The following is a 5,514-nucleotide window of genomic DNA, read 5'->3' on the forward strand; positions in this document are numbered from 1 at the left end:
AAAAAAAAAAAAAAAAAAAAAAAAAAAAAAGATTAAAGCTTGGATCTGAGACTATAATTCTGTGTCTTCTGATTGTCCTTAGTCACCACTTGTCTTCTTCCTCAAGATAATCCACTTAAAAAAAGAAAGCTCGACATTTACTTCTATATTCACCTAATTTCCGAAAAATTTTCAGGAGTATATCTCAGATGTGTTGCGAGCAATACTAGAGCAAACTTAGCCTTGTATTTGGAGACCCAGTCTTGATTAGAAGGGTATTTAGCAATTGTGCTTATTTAGTCTTACTTCTAGAATAAGCCTGGCTTGAGTAAGAAAGGAATTAATGTGTTTAATGATGTTAGGCTACCATTAAATAAAATGTTATTGAGCATTAATATATAGACAAGATACTGGACTCAGTAGACTTCAACAAGAAGGTACACCTGTAAGAATTCAGGATCCCCTAATGATCTCTGATGGCTTCCAGACCAACCACTTATATTTTCTCCCATGTAGTCAACCTGAGTGTAATTAATTACAACTTCATATTTCTTTATTTTTTCCTTATTTCTTACAAGAAATCCAACTTATTACCACTGTTGAATCCCCTCCTTCACTATCCTAGTGCCCAGTGTACCATTCTATCTCTTGAAGAACAAGAAATAGCTAGGTCCCCCAGCCCCACCACATGGTCAACACTCTCAGCTTCCTTCCCTCTCAGCCCGGTGGAGAAGAAGGGCTACTATATTTTAAATTGTTACTCTCTCCCATTCTTCCAATTTCCATTACCACCCCTCCCCCTGCACTTCCCCTAATAGATTTTCCCTGGTTCCCCCAAATCAGACTCCAGTTAAATTATATTAAGATGTGTCCAACCTTCTGTGGAAGGTTTGCATTTGTATATTGGGATTCTGATTAACATACATGAATGAATATGAAATGAGGTGAGGGTCCACGTGACTAGAGCAGAAGTTAGAGAAAACTCCGCATACCATTGCTTCAAATTATGTCCTCTAGAGCACCGAAACATCATGTAAGTGATTATTAAAAATACCACTGTCCCGAATGCATCCTGGGGGAATAAAAAAGCATCAGTAGTTTTGAAAAATCTTATAAGTCATTCCAAAACACAGGAAATTTGAGAAAGAGAGCAGTGCTTCTCAAACTTCAGTGCACAAGTGTATCACCTGGAGATCCTTTAGCATAGAGAGAGACCCTGATTCAATAAATCTCTAGCAGGATCCTGGGAGAAGCTACTGCTGCCTGTTTATATACTGCTATTTGAACATTAATCTCTAGCTGACCTGATCCTCTGTTTATATTTAAGCAGCTTTGGGGACTGTATTCTAGAGAGCTGCTACTTAAAGTACTTCACAGATAGATAGTGCAGTGTTATCCTGGGAATTTTTAGAAACACAACGCTTTGAGCTTCCTTCCAGAAAAAATTTCATGGGATGGAGGCCATGAATCTATTTCTGCAAACTATCCAGATGATTCTTATGCCAACAAAGTCCGAGGAACATTACCATGGGCAAACATGTCCTTCATTTATGGCAGCACATTCCATTCATATTGGGAGACTTTTATTTAACACTGCCTTCAGGGTCCCACCTGCAGGGATTCTGGTTCCATTGGCTGGGGCTGAGGACCAGAAAACTTTTCCTTCTTCTTTTCCATCTGACCTCTTTCTTCCAGAGAGCCCCTCAGGGGATTAAAACATGAGCATTGCACTGAAAGCTAGATTAGAGAATCAACTGTATGCCCTATATTAGAAACAGTGTCATCTTTTCCAGAAGTAATATTTCACCCACAGGAAAAAATACAAGAACTCATATCTTCAGATTCCTCCTTATCAACATGACATATGTGTGCCTCATGCCAAGGAGTGTTGTAGGAAAAAGTGCTAGGCTTTGATTAATTTCCCTACGATTGATCATCCATCAGATTGCAGAAATCTCAAATGAGATAGAAATGTTGGGGAATGTTTCATGGGATCAGTTTTATTTATTATTTTTAAATTTAAGTGTTTAGAAATTAGTATCAAGAGCTCTTAATTGCTGATAAAACAGCATGCCAGACCTTCCTGGGCTGGAATTGATATGCACCTCTCAAATGCTCTTACTCCTTTTTTTTACCCCAGTATTATGCTTGAAGGTCTTTTATGAGATCTTCTGCCTTATGCTTCTTATTTGTTTGGGGATTTCTCTTTTACACTTATGGTAAGTTCTAGGAAGAAGAACTAGGTCTGTTTTCTGTAAGACTAATACTCCATGAAGTGCCTTGCCAATGCTCTGAACATAGAAGTACTATAAAATATTCATTAACTTAATTGTTATATTTTTTTAACAAATATTCATTACCCTTCCCTCTACACATAGCATAGTTCTTGGCAGTAATACAGCAAGGCTAGTGTACTTGCAATTACTAATTTCTAGATGATTTATATTTCCCTTTGAAATTATACCTTCTATCACTCTCATCACATAAAACAAATTTTTGTGTGAGACAATAGTGGTGCTTTGCAATTTATAGTTCAAGATTCTTGTGCATACATGTATTATTTAGGAAGCTGTATACCTATCCATCTCTATATTTATCTAATCCCTATTTTGTTACCAAAATAAATTAAAGCCTTTTGTATTACTTTATAAAATTTAGTAAGGTGACATGGGAATGGTTTATCAATAATTAAAAATGAAATTATGGACAGAGATAAAACCAATTAGGAAAGCTTTTGATGCATAAAATGAATTTAATAGTACCCTAATTACTAATTACAAGTTTCTAATTCAGTATGATTATTCCAATAATAATGTTTATGACCACAGTGATTATTCTATACTAGATTTTTATTAAGTTTTTAAACATACTTTACTTAATCATTAATTCAGCTCTATGATTACATTCCTTTTCCACATAAACTGGGATTCAGAAAACATAACCAAACTTAGATGATACTAGTTACAAATTGTAGAAGTTCAAACTAGGCTTATCTATCTCTAAAAAAATGCAACAAAGATTAATATTTCAATTCATTTTTGTCAGTTTGTTAGTCAACATACGGGAGGACTAAAAGATATTTTGATCATTGTGTAGCTGCCTGTACTCTGAGTGAAAATGACCCATCCACCTAACCAACTTCATCACCAAAAATACACTGCTTCTCCCTCCCGTAGACTAGACTGCAGAGGGGCTACAGTGCAATGTAGAGGACTTTAGGTTTGCAGAAGTCTTTGCCCTCAATCCTGTCTTATCAACAGTCTAACTGGTTTCATGAAGAACAAAAGATATTCTCAAAGTCAAACTAAGTCTGAGTTTAAATTTCTGGTATATTTTTTAAAAGCATAATTATTCTTGCTTTCTGGAAGTATTTCTTTTAAGGAATGCATCTATCCAAATTTTGCTAGTCGGTCTTCAGCGGATGCATGAGTTAAGATCGCATTTGTAATGGAAGGCTGAGAGACAGGGTGCAGGAGGGAGAGAGAATAACGTAATACTTGGTATTAAGTTAAAGCTTGTCCTTCAACTGGGCAATAGTTCCATTCTTCAGCAATATTTCTTCAAGGATTCTTTGAAAAGAGTTATTCCTAACACTAATATAGAAACCATCAACATTTTAAAAATATTTTAACAGGTAAGAATTTTTATATCTTTGAAAATAACACATTTAAAAACTTGATTTTATTCTATGCATAAATATTTCCTGGGCTCTTGCATCCCAGCCGGAGTTATGTCAGACGCTTGGGGTAGGATCACGTGAAGAAATGACAGCCCTACTCCCCTGGGTCACCATGACGCCTGTGGAGGTGGGAGTTCACAGCTCCAAGTTGCTCTAGCTTAATCCTGACTGTAAGGTGTCATCTTCCAGTGATCCTCGCATGTGATAGAATCAGGGAGTATCCAAATGTACAGAATTCGCTCTGAGACAGAACATTCTGGATGGCCCCTGCCGTAGCAGCCCTCTTCACCCATACTCCTCGTGCCCAGGAATGTGGTGCTTTTGGTCAGAGATCACAATGCGGATATATGGATTTCTTGATAAACACACACTTTACTTTTTACAGTAGAAAACTTGTAAAGAATATACACAGAGCACTGAGACCACTTGAAACATCATTCAGTATCCATGGTCACACATCTTTCAAACAGGTCCACTTGCCTGAGGCTTCCCTAGACTTTCCCGAGAATAGAATTCAAATGTTTTATATACTCTAAAAATATTTTCAACTTCTTGTAGCCTACAATTCTGATTATATTGCCCAAGTTCCAAACAGTACCATTTGGTTACAGAAACCCATCAACCCCGTATCTTGTATAAAAGTCTGTAGAAGTCTCTGCTCTCTCCCAGACTTCAGTGTAAACACCACAAATCTCACATTCAAATGATTGTGTGCACTGGGTAACAGACAAGTCCCTCTTCTCAAATATTGTCACAGGCAGCAAAGGAGGTAGAGATTGAAAAATATAGAGGATGGATGGCACAGTGGTGATCCCCAGCATAAACTCAGACATGAAGTAGGGAGTTTGCTGGGAAAGACACTGGTAGGGAAATTATAAAGGGAAAAATTGTACTATGATTATTTAGCTTGGAGAGAAGTGTGGTCCTTCTGAGATATTTGTTGGTGGAATCTTCGAAAGAAGTTTGTTTCATTTTTTTTTTGTTTATGTGTGGCCTTTCAAATGAATGTAAGAATTTCACAAAAGAGGGAAAGGAGAATTTGTTCAGAGCAGCATAGAAAATAAGATAGCAAGTCAAGGCATAAAAATGAAGAAAGTCAATACAGAGAAACAAGAAAATAAGCAGAAAAATTTATTAGCCTTGATATTTTTAGAAGACTTCTCATAGATTTTTCATTCTGCTTTGTAAATTGATTTTCACTGAATCTAAGTAGGTGAAATGGAATATAAACAATGAATAGTCAGCTGTTCAAAATCTCGGGGGAATGATTCTAATATCTGAAGGAAGGTAAAAGCTCTGGCAATACTGAATCTGATGTGTTGAGGAATCCATGTATCCAAAGGAAATAATATCTATAAAAGTAAAAAGGTCAAGGGGAAATTTTCTTAAAAAAATTAAATTCATAAAACATGAATTGTTTCAGCTCCCTGCTCTTTCTTCACCTCTTCAAACAAAATAAAGGCAAAAAGCGAACAACAACTACAAAAGCAAAAATCAGTGTGTGGTTAAAAGACAGTTCAGCAAACATTTCAATAAATGTGACTTAAATTTCTAGGAAACTCTGAGGTCCATCAGCTATTTTGAGCTCGTAATATCAATCACTAAAGTGGTTCCATATCTTGGGTTTGTTCATATCCTTGGGATATGTTTTTTGTAAAATATTTTTGAAAATTATAAAAGTCAGGTACTTAGAAATGGAAGCATAGATGGCAAAAAACATGATTAGAGAAAAAATAACTGAATCTATGAAAATGATCAATTTATACTCTCAGCTTCAAAAATTTGGCCTTCATTTTCTGCTGTATGAAAATAAAGCTGGGCCCTTCGCATTCTTTTAACCTTTGTAGGATACTAAG

This window comes from Fukomys damarensis, unplaced genomic scaffold, assembly GCF_012274545.1.
Source record: "Fukomys damarensis isolate Sample0158 unplaced genomic scaffold, DMR_v1.0_HiC HiC_scaffold_16, whole genome shotgun sequence".
Taxonomy (NCBI): domain Eukaryota; kingdom Metazoa; phylum Chordata; class Mammalia; order Rodentia; family Bathyergidae; genus Fukomys; species Fukomys damarensis.